The sequence below is a fragment of the Neovison vison genome, chromosome 11 (assembly GCF_020171115.1).
Source record: "Neovison vison isolate M4711 chromosome 11, ASM_NN_V1, whole genome shotgun sequence".
NCBI lineage: Eukaryota > Metazoa > Chordata > Mammalia > Carnivora > Mustelidae > Neogale > Neogale vison.
Window position 1 is genome coordinate 83,596,889 of NC_058101.1, and position 18,187 is coordinate 83,615,075.

General features: G+C 36.1%; 1 pseudogene; it reads right to left on the minus strand.

Annotated features, from left to right (window-relative positions):
* Positions 1-12,314: 12,314 nt before the first annotated feature.
* LOC122889115 lies at positions 12,315-13,134 on the minus strand (annotated as a pseudogene).
* Between the last annotated feature and the right edge of the window lie 5,053 nt (positions 13,135-18,187).

The window sequence follows — 18,187 nt, forward strand, 5'->3', positions numbered from 1 at the left end:
TCAGACCTGGCACCAGGAGAAATAATCAAGTCTGTATGCTCTATAGACAACAACCTGACAACAGTGTTTGATGTGATACTGTCTTCTGGGCACCTCAGGAAAAGATGTCGCACATATTAGAATTTTTTGTTGTTGTTGTTTTTGTTTTGTTTTTGATGTTATTACCTGAGTTAGTTTTATTTTATTTTTTAATATGTTCAATTAGCTAACATATACTACTACATCATTAGTTTTTGATGTAGTGTTCAATGATTCATTAGTTGTGTATAACACCTAGTGTAATATACTTTATTTATATTTCTGTGGTGTCAGTTATTTCTCTTCCTTCATTTCTGATTTTGTTTGTTTGAGTCCTCTCTCTCTCTTCTTCTTTTCTTTTTTTTTTGATTAGTCCAGTTGAAAGTTTTTCAGTGTTGCTGATCTTTTTAAAGAGCCAGCTCCTGGTTTCATTGATTTGTTCTATTGTTTGCTAAGTCTCTATTTCATTTATTTCTGCTCTAATGTTTAGTACTTCCTTCCCTCTACTGGCTTTAGGCTTTGTTCTTCCTTTTTTAGCTCCTGTAGGTATAAGGTTAGGTTTTTTATTTGAGCTTTTCCTAGCTTCTCGAAGTAGGTATGTATTGCTATAATCTTTCCTTTTAGAATAGCTGTTACTACCTCCCAAAGATTTTTGGCCTTTGTGTTTTCATTTTCATTTGTCTCCATGTATTTTAGACTTCCTCTTTGGTTTTTTGGTTAACGTATTCATTATTTAGTCGTATGTTTTTTACCTTCTATGTATTTGTGTTCTTTCTAGATTTCTTTCTTGTGATCAGTCTCTAGTTTTATACCATTGTCATAAGAGAAGTTGCATGATATGATTCTAATATTTTGTATTTATTGAAACTTGTTTTGTGGCCCAACATGTGATCTATTCCAGAAGGTGTTTCATGTGCACTTGGAAAGAATGTGTATTCTACTGGTTTTGGATGGAATGTTTTGAATATATGTTAGGTACATCATTTAAAGTCACTTTTTCCTTGTTGCTTTTCCATCTGGAAGATCTATCCTTTTTTTTTTTTTTAAGATTTCATTTATTTATTTGACAGAGAGAGAGAACATGTAGACAGAGTGGCAGACAGATGGAGAGGAAGGAGCAGGCTTCCTGCCGACCAGAGAGCCCATTGCAGGGCTGGGTCCCAGGACCCTGGGATCATGACCTGAGATGAAGGCATATGTTTAACTGATTGAGCCACTCTGGTTCCCTGAGGAAGACCTAGCCATTGATGTTAAATTGGGTGCTAATGTTCAGAATTATTACTGTATCAGTCTCAATTTCTTCTTTATGTTTGTTGATATTTACCTTATGTATTTAGGTGCTCCCAGGTTGGATGCATAAATATTTATATTCATTATATTCTCTTGTTGGATTATTCCCTTTATCATTATGTAAGTTTCCTTTGTTTCCAACGTGTTGTCTTTGTTTTAAAGTCTACTTTGTCTGATAAATGTATTGCTACCCAGCTTTCTTTCTATTGCTTCCTTTTGCAGAGTAAGTGTTTTTCCATCCTTTCATTTTCAATCTGCCTAGGTCTTTAGGTCTGAAGGAGTCTCCTGTAGGCATTGTATAGATGGGCCTTGCTTTGTTTTAATCCATTCAGCCACTCTGTGTTTTTTGATTGGAGCATTTAGTCCATTTACATTTAAAGGCATTAATGATAGGTATGTATTTATTGCTAATCCATTACTTGGTTTGCAGTTGTCTTTATAGTTCTTCTCTATTCTGTTATTCTTTTCCTCTTTGTGGTTTGATGGCTTTCTCTTGGGATATGTTTGTATTCCTTTCTCTTTATTTTTTGTGTATCCATTATAGGTTTTTGGTTTGTGGTTACCATTAAGTTCATATTTAGCATCTTAAGCATATGTCATTCTATATTAAGTTGATGGTTACTTGAGTTTGGACTTGCTCTAAAAGCACTAAATTTTACTTCCCCTTTCCCATATTTTATGTATATGATGTCATTACATCTTTTTATGTCACGAATCCCTTAAGTGGTTTTTGTAGCTGTAATTCACTTTATTACTTTTGTGCTTTAACTTCTATGTTGGTTTTATAAGGATTTTTCTTTTTACCCAAAGAATTCCCTTTAATGTTTTTTGTAAAGCTGGTTTAGTGGTGATGATCGCCTTTAAGTTTTATTTGTCTGGGAAACTCTTTCTCTCTCCTTATATTCTGAATGATAACTTTCTGGGTATTTTTGATTGTAGGATTTTTTTTCTTTCAGTACTTTGAATATATCATGTTACTTCTTTCTGGCCTACAGTGTTTCTGCTGAAAAATCAGCTAATAGCCTTATGGGTTTTCCCTTGTATGTGACTATTTTCTCATGCTTCTTTTAAAATTCTCTCTTTATCACTACTTTGTCCCATTTTAATTATTAGTTGTCTTGGTGGGGACCTCCTTGGGTTAATTTTTGTAAGGGATCTCTTTGCTTTCTGAATCTGGGTGTCTGTTTTCTTCCCCAGATAAAGAGCTCTTATTCCTTCAAATAAATTATTAGTCACCTTCTCGCTTTCTTTTCCTTCTGGGATCCCTATAATGTGAATTGTATTAAACTTGGTGATGTTACTGAGTTCACCTAACCTATTCTCATTTTATTCCTTTTTAATTATTTTTTTCTTTTTTCTGTCTTCCAGGTTGCTTATTTGTTCCTCTGTCTCTTCTAATCTGCTATTGATTTTAGTGTATTTTTAAATTTTACTTATTGAGTTCTTTATCCCTGTTTTTAATACACATATATTAAATATTTTTATATACAATATATATTTATAAATATTTAGTATATATTTAATATATCTATTTAAATATATATTTCTCCCCTCCCTTATTAAAGTCTCGCTGAAATCCTCTACTCTTTTCTTAATTCCAGTGAGTGTCTTTATGGCCATTACTTTGAATTCTTTATCAAGCATATTGTTTATCTTTGTGTCATTTAGCTCTCTTGTTGTGGTTTTGTCCTAGTCTTTCATTTGGGACATACTCCATTGTCTCTTCCTTTTGTCTAACTCTCTGTGTCTGTTTCTATGTATTAGGAAAGTTAGCTAAGTCTTCTGGTCCTGAAAGTATGGCTTTATGAAAACTGTTTGTGTGGTGGCCTGTAACATAATGTTCTCTGTTCACCAGAAGCAGGAGCTTTAAGAGTGTCTTCTGTGTGGGTCATATGTGCCCTATTATTGAGGTTGAGCCATGTTTGCCTTTAGTCAGTTGCAGTGGCCCACTTTGCCTGTTGTGTATGCACTGGGTAGGTTTTGGTCCCTATGCTGTTAAGTGGCCAATCTAGGACCACTGTGGGCTTCTAGTTGGATGGTATCAACAGTTAGGCAAGACATGTGCCCTCAGCCTATCTGTCTGTGGCTGTGGTGGGACATTTTCCCTGTTCTCCCTGCCTTTTCTTCTGAGGAGCTTTTGTAGGTGGGTGAGGACTATAGTTAGACAAGATATTTTTCAAAGTTGAATGTTGTGGGGATTCATCTTCCCAGTGCAAGTCCCCTGTGCTTGGGTGCCTGGTGTAGTATCTGAGACTCTTGCTTCTATGTGTTTATGGTATCCCTCCCAGTTGTAGTTAGCCTCATTAGCGGTCTAAAGTTTCCCAGCTGTGTCTCTGCCCCTTACTATCCTTTACACAGTAGCCCCTTCCTAGATTAATTGTGGAAAGTTTGTTCTGCCAGTCTTTGGGTCATTTTCTGAGTTAGTTGTGCTGATGTGTCTGTTATCTCAATGTGTCCATCATATGAGCTAAGCTCAGGACTCCCCTACTTTAGCATCATCCCACAAGTCCTAACTGCTTACTTTTCTTGAAAAATGTGACCCCTGTCAGGGTCATAGGCCCTGAGAACACAAAGATAAATGCCATCATCCTTTTATCTTTTGATATGATCCATTCAATATCTAAGATACTAATTAAATTACAAAATGTAAATAGAACTTAATTTATAGAAACTCAGAGAAAGTTCCTGAATAAATGCTAGTTTTCCTGATGAATTACCTTGGCAGGTTAAAAAGGAAGAGTAAATAGGATTTAGGCTCAGATTCTTCTTGGTTAGTAGTGATGTGTTGTAACACTCAAATGCATAACTTGAAGAAGTGTTTCACTAAAAGAGAATGTCATTTGGGGACTGAGAACATTTGGGAGGGTGAGCAAGGGTTGTGAGTGAGCATATAATGTGTCCTTTGTTATTTGAAGCTTTCGTTGGACAGATTTTGACTGGGGATTAAATTTCAAAAGAGATGATTGGCCAGTCTGTGACCAGTCCATGAACTGCCTCTTCTGATGCCACAAAGCTCAAGGGATGGTGACACATTGAGGCAGCATAGTGCTGTAGCATGGTTCCCAAGCCTTGGAGTGAGGGAGGTCTGGAAGGCATACTTTTCACTGGTGCAAAATAGGGACATCTCTAAATATAAACATTGGTGGTTGTTGTGGTGAGTGTTCTCAAATTTTCTCCTTCCTTAGCATTTTTTATCCGGTTGCTCTTTTCTTCTTTCATCTGGTAGCCACAAGAAACTAATTTTCTCTGACTTTGGTCTTTTAGAATCTTTGATCCATGATTTAACAAACACATCTGTGTGTTTACCATTCCATTCTCTGTCTGATTTCTTCTTCAGACTCACTGTATGAGGGGGAGTTATTAGTCTTATTTAATATTTGAGAAAGCCAAACCATAGAAGTTTTTAATGAGTTGAATTAGCTCTCATGTCTAGTGAGTTCTAGAGCTGGAATCTGCATTCAGATCTTATGATTTGAAGATAGCACCCTTGGCTTGACTGCTATAACCTTTATACATGGTGGAAGTAAAGGTGGAGAAGAACAAGATATAGTAGAAGGGAAATACTGTTCCAGCAAATGATTCTTGAAATGTCAGAAACTATCATTAGTTGTTTGTTTTTGTTTTTTTTTTTTCAGAAGAACAACAAAAATTGTGATATGATTTCTAGGGCATTTTTTGTTAGGAGAATCACATCACAATGCTCCTGTTATAGAATAAAAATCGCCAATAGCTAAAAAATAAAGGGATGCTCTTTGGGGTAGGTTCAATGAATTCCTTTAAACTTTTTATGTCTCCTTAAAGAGGCTATAGATGAAAGTGTGGAGGTGAGGGAACCATAAATCATGGACATTGAAATACTGAAAGCTGTAAGCATAAATGTTTCATTAAATACCAAGTGGTATCAAATTACACTGTGAAATTCCAAAGTGTAATATAATCCTTTAGTGTTAAGGCAAGAGGTCTTCAAGTGAGCAAGAGTTAAAGGTGGTCAACTTAGTTTCTATATTTTGACGAGGGAGCAAAGCCTTAAGTCTACTGCTGCTGACTGTCAGTCCAGAAACAGGAAGGGAATGGCTGTTTCACACCAGTGAGTTGTCTTTTTTTCTACTTTATGCCTTTCTTTTTGTTCAGTATATATACATTATATACCTTTTACATATACAGAAGCCTTTGACATCAAAGATTCTGGTTCTGCAGCTTGGATAATCTATAAGATTATACCGACCATAACATAGCAGGCACATGCCAGACACTTGACCCCTAAAAGGGAGTCACAGGCCATGGCATATTTAAACACAGTGAGAAGTTGAGTTAACAGCCAGCATGCTCTTGAACAAATGTGCATTGTTGTTACAATTGAAACCACATGCTGAGTAATATAACATAGGTGCAACCTAACTGAGAATGTGTGGACAGTTGGAATCATGAATGTATTATTATTTTTTAAAATTTACATTATGTCTGTGAGTCTTGGGTACCCCTCACTCTGTTTTCTTAGTGGAAGTCAGCAACACAAGCTCAGCTGTATGGCTGGATCTCGTGCTGGAGGACCGGTTCCCCTCTAGCTGCTGGGACCATGGGAAGACTTCAGCTGCTACAAGAACCAAACGACCTTTCTAAACAATGTCAATCTGAACTTACCTAAGGGGCTAAAACACAGACTGCTGAAGCAGACCTCTATGAATACAGAACTATCTTAGTGGCTGTTTATTTCTTCATGGAATATTCAGCCATAGACAATTGTATGAATATTCACCAAACTAAACATTTCAAGCTTTATTTGGTTTGAAATAGCACGTTTCTTTTTCTGAGGTCCAGTTTGTTAGCTCATTTTTTGTTTATTGGCAGCCTAAATCAAGACAGGTTAGAGGTGTTGAATTTTGTCTGTAGGCAGATGAAAATGATGAAATAATGATTTATTTGTGTGTCCTTTGTGCAGTAACAGCTAGAGTGGTCTGGAAATCCCATTGGTAGTTTCTTTTCACTTATGTTCTTTATCTTTATTTGTAGCCAGACATGGAAAACTTGAGGGGAAGGAGGAAGAGAAAAAGAACATAGGGTGTATCTTCTATTCATCGGTGGCATTCCTCTCCTCTTGCAAGGAGCATGGGTCTGTAGGAAGAGTGTAAACTCCACCATGAGAAAGGAATGTAGGTATCATGTGTTCTCGTTTAATATACTTTTTTCTCATATATTTCTACTTTCTCTAGATTAAACAGAAAGGCTAGTAATAATGATAGGTGTCTCTGGTATATAACTGCTCTGACTTAATTTCATACCCACAGCCTATTTTACCACAGATAATATTTATAGTTCATTTAAAATTTTTCTACCAGGGGCTTTTCATGCCTTGTACGTGTTCATTGACTTATTCATTCAACATATACTTAAGGACCTATTTTCTACATTGAAGTGCTGTTTTTTTGGAGGGGAGGAGATAAAGAATTATAACAAAATACTTTATGTATCTTTTAACTTAGACATGGAAAAACCCACACACACTCAAGGTAAATTACACAAAAAATGAGTTTACAAAGCAGCATTAGATGAATGGAATAGAAAATAAGTTATGCGAATAAAGAGACAGAGGAGACTCAGCATTTCACCATGGACAGGAATGATTCTTGGAATGAGAGAGGCTTTGTATTGTGTGTTTACCAACCTCAGTAAAGGTTGGATGGGGAGAGAAGACTTGAGGTTTTCTTCCAAGAATGTGGAGTGATGAGAGCCAAACTGCAGAGGCAAAATGAGCATGGCATAATCAGGGAAGAGATGAGTAGATTAGTGTGGCTAGATTGGTAGTTTGATCAAGGGGAGTATGTACTTATTCACTAATTTCAGCAAGTATTTACAGAGTTCTGCTTGCTCTATGTCAGGTGCTTTGGATACAAAGATGAAAAACACAACATGGTTTCAGCCATCAGGTTACAATCTGATGGATGATATGGACAATAAACATTGGAGCCAACATATATATGAAATAATAAGAAACTAGGTAAGAATTATTAGGAAACATACAAGGATCTATGTGTGAAAACAGGAGGAAATAACTAGAAAATAAAAGAACTGTGTTTACTATAACCCAGAGGAGACAATGTGATGTTGTATAATTAATCAACCTGAATTCAAATCTCAGCTCTGCCATTTGTTAGCTGTTGGTCTTGGTAAGTTATCAAATCTGTCTGAGCATAGTTTTGCACCTTTGTTAAATGGGAATAATATCATTTGGCTCATAGTACTTGAATGAAAAAATATACAAAACAGCATGCATAGTTTTGGGGAACATAGTAGATACTCAATAAATTTTAAAATCATCATTCATGCCCAAACACCAGAGAAATAGAGAAATACTATATTTCTTTTAGAAAAAGACTCTGGAGTCTTTATAATGACTATGAGTTAATACAGTTAGAGAATCATGGACAAAGCATCCTTGTCACTAAAAATATCTGTTGGGATGGTGGTAGCTTGGCTAACAGGTAGGTCTTAGTCAGCAGCCTTAGAATCTCAACATTGCTGTCACAGAGGTTGCACACATGCATATGGGTTTGTTTTATCTGCAATTATTTCAGTTGTGAGAAGTATATACTTTTTCATGGATGAATTAAAAAACCATTTTGGTTTAATAATTGGAGGGTGAAAACAAATTCAGCAGGTGCTATTTTCCTTTTGGTCAAAATAATTATAGTACAAAACTCTCATCCTATCCACAGAAGTCCTTTTTCTGCTTCAGGAGTCACTGAATCAAGTAGAAGTTATATTAGGACCTTGAAGTATCCTTTCTTTTCTCATTAAAGTGGGGGGCTCTAAAAATCTGGTGGAAAAATATTATCTTCTTGTCCAACCTGACATGTTATGTTCTACTAGTATATGATGGAAGCCTCGTGATGCCAGCAGGATACTTAGGGTGGTTGGTATTAAGTATTAGGAACAGGACGTGGTTTCTGATGTGCTTGGAATGGTAATATTATCCGTGAAGGCAAAATTCATATTTTCCTATGTGAATATTAGTGGTGCCATTATTTTCATTTGGTGGTATCTGACAGGAAGTTACTCTGTCTTGGCCAATACAGTTATGTTGTTGTTGGAGGTACCAAGAAATTGGAGAGGCAATTTCATAAAATAGTTGGGAATTTGAAGAGCAATTGACCTTCAAGAATCCCTGAACTCATGGATCGGGGAGAAGGTATTATGTTTTCCAACTGGTCTACACTACAGTTCTCAAACTGGATGTCAAAAGTCAAAACACTAAATCAACAAAATATCAAATCAGAGCCATTTTGTTGTCAAAGAAAACCTTCATTTGTCCTTTGCACAATAAGATTTTAGTCTTTGCTGATGACTGCTATTCTGTTTTGATTTAGTTCATATGCAGTCATGAGACCTCTTCATTCCAGAAAAGATTTAAAGTAGACAGTGAGCATAGATTTTTAAGGTTGTCCCTCAGGAAAAGACAACTTAGAACCTCCAAAATATTTTGTGACACTGGATATTAAGCACTAGTCATATTCTTTTATTCTTCATGCTTTTATTTCTGTATCTTTCTTTATCTTTCTTCAATGGTTTCCAGCTGTTTCTTATCCCTTTGGCTGCTTCTCTTGCCCTTTCCATAACGTGTGATCACTAGCCATGATCCCTGGGCTCAGCAAAGACTTTGTTCTGAGGAAAGGAGATGTTCTCTGAAGTGGACATTGATACTGGACTGAAGTGGAAATGAGAAGGCTGCTGTTTTTGCTTAAATGAAGAAAAGTAAAACCAAAATAAATGGTAGAAAATAAGTTTGGATGAAATATTCCACTTCTAGAAGTTCATACTTAATCTGACCAACAATATTCATGATGACTATACTACTAAAATTTAAAACCAAGAACAAAATACACCCTGAAATACTTGCCAAGCAATAGACATAATTTTTCCATCATTAAAAAATGTGCTTCACCAGGGTGCAGTCCTGGATTAGGCACAATTCAGTTTTCCCTGATTATCTGCTATGAAGTTCATTGGTTCAAGATGGCAGATGAAGTCCATTTATTTGAACACTTCTCCCTCCCACACAAATGTTAAAATGAGAATTGGGTAATGATAATGAAATAAACGCAATGAGAAGAGTGGAAAGGTGTTTCTTGAACAAATAAAATATTTTAACATGTATCTGAAAGGCAAAAGCAGATGGAGGAGTGACAGTTAGGAAAAAAATGGAGGAAACTTTAGCCTAGAAGGCAAACAGAAGGTTTGCAGTTTATCCCGGTATTTCCAAGTAGTACATATGTGGCATCCAGAAGTCTTTTTTTGATTCCTTCTTTATCTTCCACAATCAACAAATAATCCATGTTTACTGATTTTGGCTCCTGAATATCAACCAGGACTTGTCCTGAAACATCACTTGACCTTTCTTCTAGACTCCATTGTCCTGCCTTAGTTCAAACCTTCGTAGTTTCCAGTTTATACCATTTGTAGCATCTGTCTTGTCTTGGTATTTCTGTGCATGCTTATACTAACCTTTCAAAATGCATATGTTATTAACCTGCTACCCTTCCTATTAAAACCTGGAAGTACTTCCGGAGGCTTTTAGGATAAGCACCTGGAAGTACTTCCGGTGGCTTTCAGGATAAGCACCTTAGCAGAGAATGCGGAAGTCATCATAGACTTCATTTTTACTCTAGTGATAAACTCCTATCCATTTCCCCTGTCCATATGACTGTCCTTATTCACTGTCCATGTTCCAAGAATGCTGAACTTGCCCTTCCTTGGATACCTGGATACTTTGGAGCTTTACATTTCAGTGCTTTTGCTGATACCACCTATTTTGATTGGAGTGTCCTCTCTTTGGCCATTCTCTTATCTCCATGACTCCTTTTTCTGCCAAATTTCAGTTTATCTTTAAAAATCCTTACTTAGCAGTAGCCTTTTTGTTAAATCTTACCTCCTTGCATATACTTATTACAGGTATCAGTTTTATTGAGTTTTATTTATTTATTTATTTATTTACTTATTGGCTAGTAAAACATTTTTGTTAAGAATCTCAGTCTTCCTTCCTTTCATTACAAGGTTATTCGCATGATGCCTCCTGAGCAATTCGACCACCTGGTACCCCAACCTCCCACCCCTCCACCACTTCAACCCCCTCAGATTGTTTTTCAGAGTCCATAGTCTCTCATGGTTCACCACCCCTTCCAATTTACCCAAAAGCACATACCCTCCCCAATGTCCATAACCCTCCCCCCCTTCTCCCAACCCCCCTCCCCCCAGCAAGGATAGGGAGGGAGACAAACCATAAGTGACTCTTAATCTTATTGAGTTTATTTTAAATGTACATTTCTCTCATTAGATCGTGAGCTCTTAGAGCAAGACTATGTATTTGCAGCTCCAAGGTCAAGTTTGTTTGTTTTTCTTTAAATTTAGAAAAAATTCAGCCATTGTTTATTTAAATATATTTTCTGTCCTCTGACTCTGGGTATACCTCTATTAAGCTACTTGAAGTTGTCCCACAGCTCACTGATGTGTTTTATCTATTTACTTGATTTTTTCCCCTGCGTTTTATTTGCATAGTTTCTTTTGCTAAGTCTTGAAGTTCACTATTTTTTTCTTTGGCAAAATCTAATATTTAATTAACCTCATTTGGTGTATTATCATCTCAGACTCTGTGGTTGGCATCTCTAAAAGTTCAATTTACACTGTCTTAAAAAATAACTTCCATGTTTTCACTGAAAAAATTTTTTTTAAGATTTCATTTATTTATTTGAGAGAGAGAGAGAGAGGAAGAACATGAGCTGGGGGTGGTGAGAGGCAGAGAAGAAGCAGACTCCCCGGTGAGCAGGGAACCCGACATGGGGTTTGATCTCAGGACCCTGAGATCATGACTTGAGCCCAAGGCAGATGCTTAACTAACTGAGCTACCCAGGCACCCCTCCAGTGAAGTTTTTAAACACATGGAATGATGTTATAACTATTTCCATATTATTGTCTGCTAATTCCAGTATCTTTTTTAGTAGTGGTTTGGTTTTAGTTGATTGTTTTTTCTTCCGTTATGGGTTGATTGTTTTTTCTTCTGTTACAAAATGTCCTACATTTTGTCATGCCTGTTACTTTTTTATTGGATGCCAGCCATTGTGAATTTTTACTTTATTGAGTGTTAGAGATTTTTTAAAATTTCAATTGACATTTAATTTGTTTTTTAATTTTTAATTTAAAAATTTTTAATTCCAGGGTAGTTAACATACAGTGTTATATTAGTTTCAGGTATATAATACAGTGATTCAACAATTCAATACCATACTCAGTGCTCATCATGACAGGTATACTCTTAATTCCCTTCACTTATTTCATCAATCCTCCCTTGTTCATCTCCCCTTTGGTTACCATCAATTTGTTCTCTACAGTTAAACACTGTTTTTTAATTTGTCTCTTTTTTGGTTGTTTGTCTTGTTTTTTAAATTATTTATTTATATTTATTTTTTTAAGGGTAAAGTGGGCATTTTATTTATTTGTACTTAAACCTATAAACCAACCACCCAAACTAGTACTATTATCATGATAAATTAAAATACAATACATCTTTCTAAAAATACTGGAATTACTGAACAAAGTAGCAGTTCTAGCAAAACCTCACAAGGGGCAGAGGAAATCAATGAAGCATATTATAGCTTAACCTTCACTGTTAACAATTGAGTTTATCAACAAGAAAAGCCTCAAAATCTCAGAAAATACAAATTGTCCTCCATCACATGTCTTTGTATCTTTACTTCCTATTCTTGAGGCTTGATTCTAGAGCCTAAAGATAGGTAGTATTCTATCTAGTTATCTATAGCCAGAAACACCTGCTATCATGTTGTTAATAACAGCCAATGCTACCGAAACCTTTGACTCCAGTTGTACCTTCTCAATAGATATAATAAAAATAATGGGAAACACAATATTGAGGCAGAGAAACAGGATCCTAAAAGACAAAGCCTAGGAGAAGTAATACAGCCTACTGCCCAAATTGAGATAGAATAATACACTCATCATCACACATCTTCAGGCTATATGTTCACAGAGTAATTTGGAAACAAATCCATTATTTGCTGGGTACTAAAATACTTAGCGGATTGCTGTATTACACTACTACTTTCCCCAGAAGTTTCTAAGATGGACTCCAAATCACTGATTGACTTTTGCTGGAACTGGATCTGGGGCTGCAGGGATTCCTCTCCACCATTGTGGAGCTGGCTGTTCCAGGTGTGAGGGCACCAGGTCTGACTGGTCCAGGAATGGTTGCTCTAAGACTGGCTGTCCCAGGAGTGGTTGCTCCAAGATTGGCTGTTCCAGGTCTGGTTGTTCCAATTTGGATTATTCCAGGAAGGTTTCTGGAAGTGCTCATCAGGTATCCCTGGTGGTAGGAATAGAAGCCTGGGTATTCCGTGGTTACTGTGCTGTTCTGAGTCATACTCTTGCTCTCCTTTGGCCAGTGGTTTTTCCTGCCACCTTTTACATTTCATTTTCTGGTTCTGGAACTAGGTCTTCACCTGCTTATAGCTAAGGTTCAGAATGTTGGAAAGGTCTTGCATCTGCTGGAGACTCAGGTATTTTTGTCTCTGAAATTGATCATTGAGGACATAGAGTTGGGTCAGGGAGAGAACACGGTCCTTATCCTCGTTTCTTGCCCTGGGCCATATCTTCCTTCCTCACTGTTCTCTACTCTGCAGAAGTACGTGGTAGTTTCACCCTGGGATTGGTGGGGCACTTGGGGCTGTCCTGAATAAGCAGATACATGGAGGAAGGAAGAAGAGAAATGTTCTCCATGTGGGGTGTCTCAGCAGATGACATTTGCAGGGACACATAATTTTCTTCAGGCTGATAAATCTCAGGCATTTGGAGAAAAATCCCAAGAACTGGGTTCTCCAGGGCCAGGCAGAGCTGGATCTGCTGTTACTTTTTTTTTTAAAGTGGCTTTATTGAGGTATCATTGTATTCACCAAAAAAACTGCACATTTTTGATATCTATAATTTGATGAGGTTGGACATACACATAGACCCATACTATTGTCACACCAAGATACCACTGCCACAATATTTATATATTTGCTTTATTTTTAATATTAAAAATTTTTTTTTAAATTTATTTTTTATTTATTTTCAGCATAGCAGTATTCATTATTTTTTCATCACACCCAGTGCTCCATGCAATCTGTGCCCTCTATAATACCCACCACCTGGTACCCCAACCTCCCACCACCCCCCCGCCACTTCAAACCCCTCAGATTGTTTTTCAGAGTCCATAGTCTCTCGTGGTTCACCTCCCCTTCCAATTTCCCCCAACTCCCTTCTCCTCTCTAACTCCCCATGTCCTCCATGCTATTTGTTATGCTCCACAAATTTAATACTTACTGTTTTAGGTGCTTTGATATTGGGTGCAGATGTATCTGCAGTTGTTACATCATCTTAATGAATTGACTACTTTATCATTCTATAATATCCTTTGTCTGTTGTGACCATATTGATTTAGTCTCTCTTTTTTTTTTTTTTGATATAAATATAAGCACCTCTGCTCTCTTTTGCTTGCTGTTTCCATCCCATTACTCACGGTCTGTGTGTGTCTTTAAATCTGAAGTGAGTCCTTATCAGTTGCGTATATTGCGTATAGCTGAGGCTTGTTTTATATGTATAAATATATAAAGAAGTATATAACATATAAGCATATATAATACATAATATGTAATAACATATATAAATATATAAATATAAAGCATGTAATATAAAGTATATAAAATTATATATAAAATATATACATATGAAAAGCTATATGTCTTAGAAGACTTAAGTTTTCCATAGTTTTGCTTACAATGTTGCACAAGATAGATATTCAGAGGACGTGTTCAGAAGAAAATGTTTAGAATTTAGAAGCTTGAGAAAATGCTGTCCAGCATCATCCTAATCCCAAAACCAGATGAAAAATTCCATGAAAACAAAAGACCAACATCTCTCATGAAAATCTATGCAGACAACGCTATTAAAAAATGCTCAAGAGTTCTGAACAAATACCTTAGTAAAGAAGACATAAAGATGACAAGCAAGCATATGAAATGATGTTCCGTATTATATGTCATCAGGGACATGCAAATTAAAACAACAGTGGGATACCAATAATAATTGCTGAGATCTAGGGCATTCATAACACCAAATGCTGGTCAGGATGTGGAGCAATAGACATTCTCATTCCTTGCTGGTGAGAGTGCAAAGTAGTACAGCTACTTCAGAAAACAGTTTGAAAATTTCTTACAAAAGTAAACATAGTCTTACCATACAGTCCAGCAGTCATGCTTCTTGGTATTTATCCAATCATTTGAAAATTGTATATACACCCAAACATACACACAGATGTTTATTGTAACTTTATTCATTGTTGCCAAAAACTTGGAAGCAATCAAGATGTCTTTTGCAGGTGAATGGATAAATAAACTATGGTATCTAGAGAATGGAATATTAATTAGTACTAAAAGGAAATGAGCTATCAAGCAAAAAAAAAAAAAAAAAAGATGTAGCAGAACCTCAAATGCATATTACTAAGTGAAAGAAACCAATCTGACAAGACTGTATATTGTATGATTCCAACTCTATGACATTCTGGAAAAGGCAAAACTATGGAGAGAAAATGAAAGGATCAGGGCTTTCTAGATATTGAGGAATAGGGAGAGATGAGCAGGCAGAGCACAGGAGATTTTTTTAGGGAAGTGAAACTATTCTGTATGACACTATAATGGTGGATAGATGTCATTATACATTTGTGAAAACCCATAGAATGTACAAAACCTAGGCTAACCGTAATGTAAACTATGAACTTCGGTTAATAACTTGTAAGAAACGTATTCTCTGTTGTGGGGTGTTGATGGTGGGGGCAGGATTTGTGTGTCTATGGAGACAAGGGTTAATGGAAACCCTATTTTCCACTGAATTTTGCTATAAACCTGGAGATGTTCTGAAAAATAAACTCTATTTAAAAAAAAATAATGAATACTGTTACGTTGAAAAAATAAAAAATTAAAAAAAAGAAATTATGACCCTGCAATTACACTACTGGGTATTTACTGCAAAGAGAGAGATGTAGTGAAAAGAAGGGCCATCTATACCCCAATGTTTATAGCAGCACTGGCCATAGTCTCCAAACCATGAAAAGAACCAAGTTGCCCTTCAACAGATGAATGGATAAAGAAATTGTGGTCCATATCATACTATGGAGTATTATGCCTCCATCAGAAAGGATGAATTCCCAACTTTTGTATCAACATGGACAGGACTGGAAGTGATTATGCTAAATGAAATAAGTCAAAGAGAGAGAGAGTCAATTTTTATATGGTTTCATTTATTTGTGGAACATAAGGAAAAACACAGAGAATGTGGGGAGCTGGAGAGGAGAAAGGAGTTGGGGAAATTGGAGGGGGAGTTGAATTGTGAGAGATTGTGGACTCTGAGGAGCTCACTGCAGACTCTGAGTTTTGGAGGGGAAGGAGGTGGAAGATTGGGTGAACCTGGTGGTGGGTATTGTAGAGGGCATGTATTGTATGGAGCCCTCAGTGTGGTACATGAACAATGATTTCTGGAACACTAAAAATAAATTTAAAAAATAAATGAAAACTAAAAAAAAAACCCCTCAAGATCAAAGATCATCAACCAAAGAAACTTTGGACCATTTTAGGGAATCATTTCTATTTGATTTTGTGATTTTAAAAAATAAAAATTCCCTATTCCATCCCTCTCACAGCCCAACACTACTTTCCTCCCCCAAAGCTACCATTAGAAGAAACATTTTCTTACTGTTGTCTATATTGACACACAAGTACAGAATATTATGTTTTATTCATGCTGAACTCTGATAAAAGGACTCATATATTTTTTCTGTTACTTATCTTATCCTTTGGTATAGATTTCATTGTGGGTCATGAAAATTTTAATAAGTAATGTTTAATAGATTATAGATGTGGGTATAGTTAAACATTTGTATAGTAAATCAATGTATAGTGAATACTATTTGTGATTTTGTGAATACTTATTGTGTATTGCTGATGTTGTTTAGTGGTAAACCAACTACCTTTGCACGCTGAATGTTATAAAGTGAGGTGAGCGAATGTTTTGGTAGCCTAGTTTTATGCTTGAATGTGGCAGCTAGATTTCTTTCTAGATATAAGACCAGAATTCTGCCTTGTCTCCATTTTGCTTTCTTTTAACAACTAAGAAGACAGAGAAGTAGGTGTGAGTGAGAGAAGAAAATAAAGAGAAGTAAATGTCTTACCTAATTAGTAAATTTAGAAATGTCTGTGCTGACAGCCAGACATTTCATATTTTTCTATAAAGGAGATATCTCATCCTCTCAACTCAGAATAAACTATCTTCCTCCAGTTGTGTAATTCTTGGGACCTATAAGAAAATTTAGGCTATGCTAGAAATAACCTTTTAGTTTTATTTTGATTTTGTGATTTTTTTTTTTAAGGAATCCTTGGGATTAGGTTAGGGCTTTTCCTGACCTGGTGTAGGTTATTGGAGAATTACTTCTGTGTGTGCAAGATTAGGTAAGTTTCTGAGTTTGCAAGATTCTTTTTCTTTCCTTTTTCTTTTGGACTCCACATTTCATTTACTCAACAAATATTGTTGGTGTACCTGCACTGAACCAATTACTTGAGACCACTTGTAAAGTACTATTTGTGACATTATGTGATCATACTTACTCTATTGCTGAGTTCTCTTAAAAATTTTAAAACATTTAAAAAAATTATTAGTTATTAGAGTATACAACTGGAATAACACAGAAAGATGATTTGTGCATTACTTCTTAAAACTTAAAAATTTGTGTTGCTTGTCAAGAGCTACTCTACAATACATATATATGACAGGGACATAAACTAAATTTTTGTTGACTAATATAATTAGGTGATAGATGATAGTGTTTAGTTTGTTTTATTCTTGAATTTACATTAGTAAAAATCATTTCATGCTCTGTAACTTTCTAATACAAGTGAATCATTATTCTATAAAATAGAAGTAAAGTAATGGCCATAAAAGACAAGCTCACAGCTAACATCATACTCAACAGTGAAAAGCTGAAAGCTTTTCCTCTGTGATCAGGAACAGGACAAGGACATCTATGTATACACACACACACACCCCTAAAATCATTAAGATTATTCCTTAATAATAATACTAATAACAATACTTGGGCTGTTGATTATTAATAGTGAATTTGAAAAAATTTAAGATATCTTAAAAATAATGCCTTCATCTTACATGATTTGGAAGGGGAATCTTTTCAATTGCTCAAGTTTAATATAAAATAAAGAATGGTTATCAAAGAGTAGTCTCCTTCATGCATTTTTTAAAAAAAGATTTTATTTATTTATTTGGCTGAGAGACAGAGAGTACAGGTAGGCAGAGATGCAGGCAGAGGGTGAGGGAGATGCATACTCCCCACTGAGCAGGGAGCCTGATGTGATGTGGGGCTCAATCCCAGGACCCTAGGATCATGACCCAAGCCAAAGGCAGACGCTTAATTGACTGAGCCATCCAGGCAGTCCTATTTCATGCATTTATATCTCCACACTGTCACTGTCATTACACATTTAATAACTACATCTTAACTTTAACTTTTGGTACTCTTTCTTTCTTTCTTTTTTTTAAAAGATTTTATTTATTTATTTGACAGACAGAGATCACAACTAGGCAGAGGCAGGCAGAGAGAGAGGAGACAGGCTCCCCGCTGAGCAGAGAGCCTGACATGGGGCTCAATCCCAGGACCCCAGGATCATGACCTGAGCTGAAGGCAGAGGCTTTAACCCACTGAGCCAGCCAGACACCCCTGGTGCTCTTTCTATATATAGACAGTGTTGTTTTCTGAAGTCATTGATTATATTTC